The 12,861-nt window shown below is 53.7% G+C and overlaps 1 protein-coding gene across 9 annotated transcripts in view; it reads left to right on the top strand.

Moving 5' to 3' along the window:
- Window positions 1–9,479: 9,479 nt before the first annotated feature.
- The window catches only part of CASP7 (caspase 7), a 40,399-nt gene continuing 37,017 nt past the window's right edge, over window positions 9,480–12,861 (top strand). For 3 of the 9 annotated variants that reach the window (XR_016221944.1, XR_016221941.1, XM_002718715.6), the window contains exon 1: window positions 10,080–10,218. The gene's annotated coding sequence lies outside the window, so the exon portion shown is untranslated. Of the gene's footprint in view, window positions 9,640–10,079; window positions 10,219–11,420; window positions 11,602–12,460; window positions 12,550–12,861 lie in introns of those variants that run through there. The other 6 variants (XR_016221942.1, XM_008270531.5, XM_089314336.1 and 3 more) reach the window with 5 other exon arrangements.

Below are 12,861 nucleotides of genomic sequence, written 5' to 3'. Positions count from 1 at the left end.
CTTCCTCCCTGCCTGCAGGGTTGAAGGGGTCAGGATGGCTGCGTTTAAAGAAAAGGCTACAGAACTTTTCTTCCCAGCCAAAGGTGGTGACTGCAGTCTACAGCTGTCACAACTTGGCGGCAAACTTGGGGAAATGAGGGCTGCCGAAGTGAAAGATGATAGATGTGCCCTGCACCACCACCAATATTGACTGTGAGGAGAAACAATCCATTGAACTGGAAATGGGACAGTTTAAGAAACTAGAAGGAGGGGCAGGCATTTGGCCCAATGGTTAAGACATGGCCTGGGATACCCACATTCTGTATCAAGGAGTCTGGGTTCAAGTTCCAGCTCTGCGTCCCATCCCAGCTCCCTGACGTCACACAAGCTAGGAGGCAGTGGTGATGTCTTAAGTACTCGGATCCCTGATACTCACATGAGAAGTCCAGACTGAGTTCCTGGCTCCTGGTTTCAGCCTGGTCCAGCCCCAGCTGCTGCAGGCATTTGGTGAGGGAACCAGCAGATGGATGGAAGCACTCTCTTCTTTCTCTCCCTATCTCCCCCCATCATTGCTGGGGCAAGACAGACAAAGCTCTCATCGGCTTGAGATGCAGTGGTTTGAATGTGTCCTCCAAAGTTTATCCCCAGTGCAACTGTGTTCGGAGGTGAGCCCTAATAAGAAGTGATTGGTGAACTGACACTGTTATGGAGAAAGCGAGTCTGTTATCCGGGGAGTGGGTAGTTATAAAAGCAAGTTGGGACCCCCTCACTTTCTTACCCTTGTCCTTTCCTGCACTTCCACCTACTGCCATGAGATGATGCAGAAGGAAGTCCCTCATCAGCTGCCAGTGCCACGATCTTGGACTTCTTGGCCTCCAGGACTGTGAGCTAAATAGATTTATATTCATGATAAATCGCCCGGCCCTAGGTATTCCAGTAGCGCACCAGACACAGCCCGAGACAGCAGATGCTGGGGCTGGTTTCCCCTGCCCCTCTCACATTCTGCACAGCCCCTCCTCATCCCTGGTTCTAAGTCCCTCTTCCTTCACACAACAATTACATCAGGCCATCCGAGGCCAAACCAGTGAGTGGTGCATAATATTCCTTCTATAATGGCCTTAGGAACCCGGTAAGACAACCTCAGTCAGTCTTAGCCTGGGTTCCAATAAATAGAATCTGAGGCTAACTGCCTGCAAGATCTTTATTAAAGAATGTTACCCAGGGAGCAGGAGTAAGGAGGGCAGAAAAGAAGAGAGGGAATGTCTTAGTAGTAGGAGAGTTGTTCTTTTTTTTTTTTTTTTTTTGACAGGCAGAGTTAGACAGAGAGAGAGACAGAGAGAAAGGTCTTCCTTCCACCACAGCCAGTGCACTGCGCAGATCCGAAGCCAGGAGCCAGGTGCTTCCCCCTGGTCTCCCATGTGGGTGCAGGGCCCAAGCACTTGTGCCATCCTGCACTGCCTTCCTGGGCCACAGCAGGGAGCTGGACTGGAAGAGGAGCAACCAGGACAGAATCCGGCGCCCCAACCAGGACTAGAACCCGGGGTACCGGCGCCGCAGGTGGAGGATTAGTCTAGTGAGCCGTGGTGCTGGCCGAGGGTTGTTCTTAAAGTGGCCACCACCTGGTCTAAAGTGTATGGGGTCACTCGATCTCCATCGTCGTGGGGTCATGTAAATGACCACTAATCAGGAACATCCACTAGAGAAAGGAAGTGGGAAGAAATCACCTGCTGGCCCCTGTCTCCCACTGGTGAAAGGTTTGGGTGCTAACTCCCCTACCTCAGTACCAACAGAAAGATCCCCAGGACAGCAGAAGGCCAAAGACACCACTGGCTATGCCCACGTGAAGATGGCCAGAGTCCACACCACTGAGCCTGGACCAGAACAAGTAGGCAACAGCCCCACGACAGGTGAGGCCAAATGGACCCCAAGCGGCACCACTAAGAGGCATCTGTCCAATCAGCAGTCAGGACCCAGGGACGGTGGTGGTGAGCCAGAGCCAGATGACAGAGAGCTTGGAGGGTCCTTGCTCTGGACGCTTGTGGGCAGGCCCCCCCATGTTGCCTTGGCTGCTTTAAGACTCATGGGGAGCGTGCGATCAACCTCAGCCTTTTGTTTCACACGAATGACTGCTGCATTCAGAATGTGGGCGGTCGGTTTGCTGTCTGGAACTCTCCTTATTCATCTGCTCTAACTTTCATCCTGCTGATGGCGGTCCCTTACTTCACTGGGTCACCATCTTTTTGTATCTTGATTGTGTCATCCAGGATATGAAGCAACTCTTCCCAGCTCTGAGTCATGCCCAGGGACACCCAGGGCTGCACACATGAACGCGTTTTGAAGTTACAGAGTGGTGACAAGTGTGAAGTAAGGCAGACTGATCTTCACTCTGTCACCGTCGCTCAGATTAGGTCACAGTCGCTTCTCTCATGCCATGGGTTTGTGTCCCTCCCCTTTAGATTCCCCAAAGCAGAGTTTGCAGTGAGGATCTGGGTACAGCTTGGTTGTTTTGGGGGGCGTGGTCCCACGAGGCAGGAGTGAGACTTTGCATCAATGAGTCACTAATGGGTATGTTCTGAGCTCATTGCCGCCGTGGGCAGCTGGGGCTCCCTCGGGGACTAGTTTAGAACGTGCCTCAGAACTGTCCCACAGAAGGATGGGGACTGGGACACTCACCTGCTCAACTCTCATCCCATACGGATTGAGGGTTATCTCCAGGTGCGTTAACTCCCTGTGTATTACTCAACATTTCACTACCGCAACTACAATGCCAGAGAGAAGCTACCCATGGTTTGCTTTGGCTCACAGTTCTGGAGGTGCACAGTCCAAGATCAGGTGGCTGCATTAGTCTAGCATGTGACAGGGCAGTGGATGATGGGATGTGTAGAGCGGGATCCCTCCCCCCTAGGAAGCAGAGACGCAGGGAACAGGCTCTTCTCCACATCCACATGTCTCTCTTTATAATGTCACCATGATTTGATCACGGGGCCCCACCCAGCAGTGAAATCCAACCCAATCACATCCCAAAGGCCCCACTTTCAGACACATTAATTGGACCAAGTTCTATGCTTAATCCATTAACGTAAGACTCTGGAAATCAAACCTTAACTCATGGGATTTGAGGGCACAACTAAACTATTAGCCAAACCATTCCCCTGTACCTTTTAAGTACACTTGTCTGTGCCAGCTGAAGGGACAACTGCACCTTTGGAGAAATCCCAGAGGCAGGGAAGCAGAGGGACCATGTTATAGAAGCTTAAGGAGGGGCTGGGGACATGGAGCTAACACCCACCACTGAGCAGAGGGGAGGTGGCACAGGGTATCTCGTGAGCTGTCACCCAAGGAAACTGGCTGTGGGCAGGGGGAAGTGCAGCTGACCCTCTGTGTCCATGGCTTCCATATGCTCAGAATCATCCAATTGGTATTCAAAACATCAAAAGAAGATTGCAGCTGTACTGGACACGGACAGATGTTTTTTCTTGTCAAAATTCAATACAGCATAGCAACTATTCACTTAGCATTTACATTGTCCTGGACCTTGTAAGTAATCCACAGGTGATTTAAAGCATATAGGAGGATGTGTACAGGTTCCATGGAAATACTGTGCCATCTCCTATAAGGTAAGGGCCTTGTGTCCTGGAACCGGTCTCCCTTGGCTATCCGTAGGACTGTCCTTACTGAGATGTAGCTGAAGCCCCTCTCCTGATCTGAGCTGACGGTGTGAGTGCTGTTCCATCCACCTGCGCCTCTGCACTGCACAGTGCAGTGGCCGTACCCTGGAGGTGGAGAAGTCAGGGCATGCCTGTCCCCAGCTCTCATCCTCTCCCAGCCATCCCATCTCGCCCTACCCCCCATTACTGGGGCCTTCAGGTGCCCGGGGGGGGCAGTTGTTGGGGTTAGAAGGGGCAGGGTAAAGCCTCATAGGAACTGGCTGATGGGGGGTGGGGTGGGCGTCAGTGACTTCAGAGCAAAGTTTCTCTGGACCATCGTAAGGGCTGAGCACTAGGTGGTGGTGACCTGGGTTAGGCACGTGGCTCTGATCACCCCAGGGAAGCCTCACGTTGATGCGGTGACCTAATGCCCACCCGGAGAGGCTGAGCAAGAGATCTGTTGGCTTCTGTTGTTGGGTTCATGAAGTACCATGCCCGGGAAAACTAGAGAAATCCTTTGGCTTTCCTCAAACATAAATCTGGTTTGAGGCCATTCTGTAGCCAAAAGTTTGCTTTGGAGATGGGGCTGTACATTGAACCCAGATGGGGCTGTAAACTTCTATAAATGGTCAGCCTATGGGGGCAGGCACTGGACCTGCACCCCATACCAGGGTGTCGACACCTGGCTCTGCACCTGAGTGCTAATGTGCACCCTGGGAGGCTGTGGAGGTGGCTCAAGCAACTGAGTCCCTGCCACCCATGTGGGAGACCTGGATTGAGCTCCTGACTCCCAGCTCCTGGATCCACTGAGGGTACCTGAGAGGGAACAAGCCAGTAGAGTTCTAGCTCGCTCTCTTTTTCTCTCTCTCTCTGAGATATACATTTTTTTAAATTCAGATCCTAAATATTTCAGGCTATGCAAGCCATATACACTCCATCTCTACTGATCTTCTTTTTCTTTTTTTTAAACTTATTTAATAAATATAAATTTCCAAAGTATAGCTTTTGGATTACAGTGGCTTCCCCCCCCCCATAACTTCCCTCCCACCCACAACCCTCCCATCTCCCACTCCCTCTCCCATTCCATTCACATCAAGATTCATTTTCAATTATCTTTATATACTTCTTTTTCTTTTCTTTTATTCCCTCCAACTCTTTAAAAATGTGACATCCATTCTTAGCTTGTGTGCTGTACAAACACCACCACACAGCAGACTCATAGAACGACAAATGCCCTAAACAGCACTCTGGCCTCAGAAATAGCCCTTAAGACATTCGGATCTGGCTAAAAAGCCCCTGAGAGTATTTCAGGCACAGAAAGCCAAGACACTGTGAAAAAAATGACCTACACGAAAGATCTCTGTGCATGAGATCCCCGTGGAAAGAAGGGGTCATCAAAGAAGGAGGTTCCTTTCTCTGAAGGGAGTAGAGAACTTCCACTTTGATTATGGCCTTGTCTAAATAAGGTCAGAGTTTGTGGACTCAAAAGGTTTCTTCCAGGGCCAGCGCCGTGGCACAGGTTAATCCCTGTTCTGGTCCCAGCTGCTCCTCTTCCAATCCAGCTCTCTGCTATGGCCTGGGAAAGCAGTAGAAGATGGCCCACATGGGAGACCTGGAAGAAGCTCCTGGCTCCTGGCTTCAGATCGGAGCAGCTCCAGCCATTGTGGCCATCTGGGGAGTGAACCAGCAGATGGAAGACTTTTCTCTCTGTCTCTTCCTCTGACTGTCTGTAACTCTACCTTTCAAATAAATAAATAAAAATTAAAAAAAAAAAGTGTTCTTCCATGGCCTTGGCAACTCATGACAAGAGCTTCGGGTGATTACTGACATCATAAATAAGAGTATGAATTGTTAAATCAACAACAGGAGTCACTGTGCACTTGCTCCCCATGTAGGACCTCTGTCCTTAATGAGTTGTACTATGAGAATTAACGGTAGTCTTCAAACAGTACTTTATACTTTGTGTGCCTGGGTGGGTGCAAACTGTTGAAATCTTTACTTAGTATAGAGTTGATCTTCTGTATATAAAGACAATTCAAAATGAATTTTAATGAATAGGATGGGAGAGGGAGTAGGAGGTGGGGTGGTTTGAGGGTGGGAGTGTGGTATGGGGAACCACTATAATCCAAAAGTCGTACTTATGAAACTTTTATTTATTAAAAGCTTTCTATAAAAAAAAGAAAAGAAACAGACCACAAGTGACCTTAGGCGACAGGTATGCCATCTCTGGCTCACAGAACATTGGAAGCAATGGCTGGGGTTGCCCTTCCCTGGGTCAGGGACCAGCAACACACAAACGTAACACACCAAGTAGCTGACTACCGCAGAATCAGAACTAAGGCAGCCCTTGGCCTGGGGAGACACAGATGTATCCATCTGGGTCCAGTCAGGAGAGAGAAATCACACAAAAATCTCAAAGGGAAAAGTTAATGCAACAAACTATAAATGGTAACGGGGAATCAGAATGTCAAGAGATTGGCTAGGAAGAAGTAATGAAAATTCTAACAGGGGCTGGCATTACGGCACAGCAAGTTAAGCTACCACTGCAGACCCCAGCATCCCATATCAGAGCGCCAGTTCAAGTGCCAAATGCTCCACTTCTGACCCAGCTGCCTGTTCATGCGTCTGGGAGAACAGCAAAATACAGCCTGGGTACTGGGCCCCTGCCACCCACGTGGGACAGGTGGGTGGAGTTCCTGTCTCTGACTTTAGGTTGGCCCAGCCCATGCTATTGCAGCCATTGGAGAGTGAACCACCACATGAAGGATTCTCCCTCTCTCTCTTTCTCTCTCTCTCATCCACCCACTTTTCTGTCACTCTGCCTTTCAAATAAATTGACTTTTAAAACGGAAATTCTAAAAACTAGAGCAACTGCAGACATCCTTGCAAATAACGCTAACAGTGCTTTGCTCAGGCTGCCCAAACTAGAAACAGCTTAGAGATGTTCTCTCAGGGTTCAAGGTGTCAGCAGAGCTGCCGTCTTCCGGGGCCTCTGTCCGTCTGCACGTGGCCATTTCTCCCTGTGTCTTCACGTCTTCTTTCCCCCATGTGGATCTGTGACCCCAGTCATGGTGGCTTCAGACCCACCCTGACAACTTCACATCACCTCTTCAAAGGCCTGTCCCAAATCCAGTGGCCCTGAGGTACTGCAAGGTCAACAGATCAACGTACGAATTGGGGGGAACCCAGTTACGCCAGTACAAACATAACATAGCAGACATTCCTGGTCAGTGCCCCCTAGAGCTGGAGTCAGCAGGGCTGAGGAAGGCCCCCCCACCTCACTCCCCTCCCCAGTGCCTCCCCAGGGCTCAAACCCAAAACGTGTTGAAGAGAGCACAGGTATGGCTCCCTAGATGGCAGAAAAGTCACTGTGGCCCTGCACCCATGGAATGTTCTGGCAATTTGTCCTCTAGAACGTTCTGGGGAAAAGTTCTAGGTGCTAGAACAGCTGTTCATAGGGAGGTGTCTCAGCAGAGGCACGGTGTGACAAAAGCACCTGAGAGGGGTAACCAGGGGTGCTGCTGGCTAGTGGGTGCTCTGGCCACAGGATACGCGCAGTTCTGAGAGGCCCACCCCTCTGCAGGAGCACACAGGAAATCCCGGAAGGAGAAAGCAGAGCACTTGCCATCCTGCATGGTCTCTCTAGCGCCCCCTACTGACTAAATCTGACATCAGGCCACAGCCATTTAAAGGGTCCAGCTCCGTTTTCACAGAACAAGACTTAGAAGGTAAACTTGGAGTTGAGAAGTGATCGATTGACAGCAGGTACACTCCGAAGTCCTCTTTTCAGGAAAGAAAAGGATTCAGCCTTCAGCCCGAGCTTCCCACTCTTGCTACCTGGCAGGAGCCAGAGTTTGGGTCTGGGAGTGTGGGTGTTGAGACTGGCGTTTCTGTTCAGCTTGAGACACTCTCAGGGGAGTCCTGTGTAAGCTCCTGGTCTGGCCAGAACTAACAGGTAGAGTTGGAGAAGCAATCCCTGGTGACAGCCATCAGGGGACCAGAGGACAGGGCTGGAGACAAGGCCCAGAAGGACCCATGAGCCAGTCCTGGGGAAAGCCTCCAAAGGGGGGGTGTCTTAGTCTGTTTCCTGTCACTATCACAAAATACCTGAGACTGGTAACCGCCAAGTGTCTTTCCGCGCACAGATCTGGAGGCTGAGAAAGCCAAATGCCTGGTGCTGGTGAGGGCCTTGTGCTGCTTCAGCTCATGGCAGAAGGCAGAGGGGCAAGCAGGCAGGTGCAAGAGAGGCGAACCCTGACGGGCCGCATTGCTTCATCACAACCTGCTCTTGCCATAACTCGTCCAGTCCTGCGACAGCAAGAATTCGCCCCTTCATTATGCCACTAATCCTCATGCCAAGGCAGAACCCTGTGACCACAAGCACTCCTGAAGGCTTCTCCACTTCTCACACGATTACCTTAGAGAGCAAAACGCAACAGGAATTTTGGTGTGGACAAAGCACATTCAAACCATCACAGCAAGACTGAGAGATTTTTTTTTCTGGAGCAAGAGGGAAGGCTTATTGCTAGAACCTTGTGATGACAGAAAGGACACACAAAATAATTTCATGGTGCAAATGTAGACACAGTCACCAGAGACTATCATTCGGATCCGAAGTGTCAGCACACTTAGGACAGAGAGCAAAGTTCAAAAACGGTTTCTTTCCTTTCCCCATTTGCATGATTTTATTTGCTGATACTATAATCCCTTCCCAGAGCCATCCGTTAGTAGTTACTCATTCCAGTTCATGATAAAGAACTGAAAATGAAAGTTTCCCTTCAAACTGTCTCCCCATCTGAGCCAACGGCAAAGCCCTCTGTGCCAACTCATTGTGGTTTGCTTGGTGTCATTTATGATGCAGCCTTCTCGTGGATGGAAAACTCACCATTTTCCCTATGAACTTGATCTTGGTTCTGCTGGTCGTAAGATGGTGGTGGGGGCAACTTCTCTGAGCCTTGGATTCTTTTTCCTATAAAATGAGTACAAATTCATGGTCAAGACCTCTTCTATCTCCACAGTTCACTGTTTCAGGAATAACACAGAACTCTAGATTTACAAATCAGAGAGTGGCTTATTTGCATTACTAATGGAATTCTTCATTTCAATTGAGTCTTTTGAAAAGCAAATTATTCCATTGGGGCGCTGTGGCTTAGTGAGCTAATCCTCCGCCTGCAATGCAGGCATCCATATGGGCCCCAGTTCTAGTCCTGGCTGCTCCACTTCTGATCCAGCTCCCTGCTGTGGCCTGGGAAGGCAGTGGAAGATGGCCCAAGTGCTTGGGCCCTTGAACCTGCGTGGGAGACCCGGAAGAAGCTCCTGGCTCCTGGCTTCAAATCGGCCCAGCTCTTGCCATTGTGGCCATTTGGGGAGAGAACCAGCGGATGGAAGACCTCTCCCTCTGTCTCTCTGTAACTCTGCCTTTCAAATAAATAAATAAATCTTAAAATAAAAAGCGAATCATCCTAGCGTGTAACACGGCTTACTTTCTCCCAGCATTTCAGGAGAGCGGGTATTAAATCAAGAGGAGTGTGTCCACACTGCCAGCCCTGTAACCTGAAGTCAGAGTTTTTAGGGAAGGTCACCGATTCCAATCGTTCCCTCAAACTCGCTCCCAGACGACGCCGCGCCCGCGGGAGGTCGCGCCGCGCGCGAGGCTGCTACTTTCACTGCAGGCTTTGTCGGTTCTGGAAGCAAGGCTCTACGGCCTGAATAAAACTGCCGTTTCTTCTCGGACGCGGAGCCCTCGGTGTGGGAGCGGGCAGAGACGCCGGAGGCCCCGTAGTGTAGGGCTGCAGCGGGGCGGCGGGGCGATCCCCGGCCCAAAGCGCGCGCTCTCCCCCTCGGCCGCAGAGCCAGTGCCCGACACCTGGGGGCGCTCGCGGACCGTGTCTGGAGGAGTCTGACGCAACCTTAGGATGGGCCGCCCGTGAACTTGGCTGCAGAGAGGGCCGAGTTAGCGTCCCACGCCCGCGCGCGGAGGTACAGACGGCCCGGGGGAGGCCAGGAGAGCTCGGTGGGCCCCAAGGCTGGCCCGAGGGACTTGGCGGGGTGGGGGGGGGGAGGTAACGCTGCAGACGCAGGCACAGAGCCCCCAGCCCCTGCCCCCAGGGGAGCGAACTGTGCCCAGTGGGTAGGGGCCCTGGGGAAGAGCCTGCTGGCCGTGGGAGTGGGTGGGTCCCCGAGTTGGTGGGGCCACCGCGGCCCAAGTCTAGACGGAGGACAGAACACAGCGCGACTTGACCAGCGCCCCTGTGCGAAGCCTGCGGGGCGCGCCCTGGGTGGCCACCCCCGCGGACCCTGCTCCCCCGGGGCGGGGGTCCCTTCCAGCTCCGCGGACTTCGCCTCGCGCGCCGTCGGGACACCGCGCGCGCGGCCAACTTTGCGGGTCGGAGGGCGACTCTGCCGAGGGCTCTCGGGCGGGGATGCGCGGGGCGGCGCCGGCCGCCTGACTCGCCCCGTCCCGGGCCGGGGGCGGTGCCCGCAGCCCGGCCGGCTCCTCCCCGCCCCACAGCGCTAGGACTTTTGCTTTCGCTTTCTCTACTGCGGACCCGGACCCACGCCGCGGAGGGAGCGACGGAGCCGCGTGGGCACGGTAACTCGGACCGCGGCGCGCGCCTTTCCCGCGTTCCGCCATGCGCTTCCCGCCGCCTTCCCCGCCCTCCTTCCGTGCCGGGGCGGCGGCGTCCAGGGAGCCGGCTCGGGCGGGCAGAGCGGCCCCGACGGCTGGCGCTGGACCGGTCGCTGGCTCGGATTTAGACGGGAAGGAGGGCGCCTATCTGGCCCAGCCCCTGGCCAAACGGGCGGGGCTCCGGCGGCTGGGCGCCCTTGGCCGTCTGTGCAGCCGGGGTCCCGGGCGCACGGTTACTGCGCGGGGGATGGCGGTGATGGCAGGTGCAGCGGCGGCCCCATCGAGGCCGTGTCCGCTGGAGCCAGGGCCGTAGTTGTCGGGGACTCGTTGCTGCGGGGCTCTTGGAGGTACCTGGAGGTACCAGGGCGGGCGACATTGGTCGTGTGGACTTGCAGGCTCCAGGTGGCCCTCACCTGGGGTTGAGCTTGCTGGCTTTATGGAGCAGTGAGACTGTAGGAGCGCCGGGTGAGGTCTTTCCTTTAACCTTGAACTCCTGGCCCTGGCCTTTGTTTCCTCTTTTGAGGCTGGCCAGCCTGACCCTCGACCTCCGCGTGGAAATCCCCTGTGTGTCATCCCGGTGGCCTTGGGCAGCTCGCAAGGCAGCGGCGCAGCCCCCATTGTCCCGACTGCGCAGATGGCTCCGTGGGGAACCCCCCCACCCTCCGTGTTTGCCCCCACCCCCAGGTGCAGGAGATGAGAGACCCAGGTCATCAGGACCACTCCTGAGCTCTTGAGAATTGTCTATCTTCCTGTGGGAGATTGGGGCACACTGTGTGACGTCACTTTTCAGGGGAAGCAGCTGCCCTGGGGCGGGTTGGGGGGGGCAAGTTAAGACAATGGCTGGGAAGTGATGTTCTGCCCAGCTCGGTTGTCCCGGCTTGTGGACAGCTGTGAAGCGGGCTTAGGAATAATCACTGAAGAAATTTTTTTTTTTTCAGTCTCCATAAAAGCTGCTTACAACATGGATGTATAAAAATCCCCAGGGAGGGAGACAGCGAGTAATCCCGCCCCTGTCTCCTCCGTCTCCCTGCACCCTGGCCACAAAACGGGCAAGGCTCAAAACCACCTGTGGCGTGGGCTGGGTTTTCCTGACGGACTTGGTAAAACGCTGCCTTGTTCATTTTGATAATAGTTGTGTCTTGTTGCTTTCAATGTTCGCTGAAAAGCAACGAAGTCCACAGGAAGGAGAGAGACCCTGACTGCTGAGTGTTTTCCGCCTGCCTGACGCTCACTCATCGCCTCTGTGAACAGGGCTGTCCCGTGTTTGAGAAACACCTGGGGTCCTACTGGAGAAATCTGCCCCCTAACCAGAGGCTGCTCTGGGGCCTTGGCTGGGAGGCTGGCAAGGTGTGGAGAAGCAGCTTGACCGTGAGACTGCTCATGGTCATGGTACATGTCCAGCCGTGGGCTCTCCTTCCCTTCAGCTCTCTCCCCCTTGGCCCAGCTCAGCCTGTGGTTAGCTGGAAGCTACAGTCGTGCCGTTTGGGATTCAGGCCACAAGACCATGGCTTTGCCTCCTTGGACGCCAAACTCTGAGCCAGAGGCCTCCTCCTCCTCCCACTTCCCCCAATTCTCTAGAATGTGGTAGAAAATCGCCACCTTCCTAGTGTCCAGCCTGGTGACAACAACCCTGGACGGGCCCTGACACGATTCAGGGCTGTGCCTCACGGGTGCAGTCAGAGACAGAGACCCGGTAGAAACTGGAGTCTAGAGAGCTCCCACCCCCCTGTTGCGGAGAGGTGGTCCCTGAGCCCCTCGATGGAAAGAAACGGAACCTGGTTTAGCACAAAGGATCCTGGTGCTGGCTCTGCGTCAGACCAGGGGCATCCGTTAGCTCCTCCCAGCCCTGCACTCCGTATTTCTTTAATAAGCGCCTTCTGTGTGCCGGGGCCTCTGCCATGATGAACTTGCGTTGCCCCTTGGCGCCTGAGAATTGGAATGCAAATACAGCAGCAACCACAGGGGCCGTGTAGGGAGCGCGGACGGGGTAGAGGGCCGGGTGGTTAAGTATTTTTGGCTTTGGGGAGCATGATTACTCAAGCGTTCGCATCAGGGGAGAAGAACCGTAGCCATCTACCCATCAGGCTGTAGCCATAGTTTGCTGACTCCTGTCAGATTGGGGAACGCTTAAAGTCCAGGGAGAATGGCCTTGAAGATAGTGGGGCTATCTGGAAGATTCAAGTTCATCAATACCTGTTAACCATAGGGCCGTGCACAGTCATCGGGAAGACAGAGAGAACTTAAAGGCCCTGGTCACTGCTTCCCCGGGCTGGGTTTGAGCTCGGCCAGGCAGAGGTGAGGAAGTGAGGAGGGGTTGGGTTGGGAATTTAGAGGGAGACACTGGTTGTAACAAAACATGGCAGACTTCCCATAGCTTACCACTTAAACTGGACCACGGGTGCCGGGTTAGGAGCTCACCAAGGGCCAGGACTTGGTTTCTGCACTGCCTTATGTCCGGGCTCTGACGTGATGCTGGGGGCCGGTTGGCACTGGTGTATTTAAATGTGGTGATGGTGCAGCGCCCCTGGCGCCAGCTGTACGAGACAGCTCACCCCTAGCTTGGGTAAAAGCAGTGTCGCCCGGACAAGTGTCATGTGGAAATGTCAC

Source organism: Oryctolagus cuniculus, chromosome 15 (assembly GCF_051225735.1).
Source record: "Oryctolagus cuniculus isolate XC-2025 breed Fujian yellow rabbit chromosome 15, ASM5122573v1, whole genome shotgun sequence".
Lineage (NCBI taxonomy): Eukaryota > Metazoa > Chordata > Mammalia > Lagomorpha > Leporidae > Oryctolagus > Oryctolagus cuniculus.
This window is presented reverse-complemented; position numbering and strand designations above follow the sequence as displayed.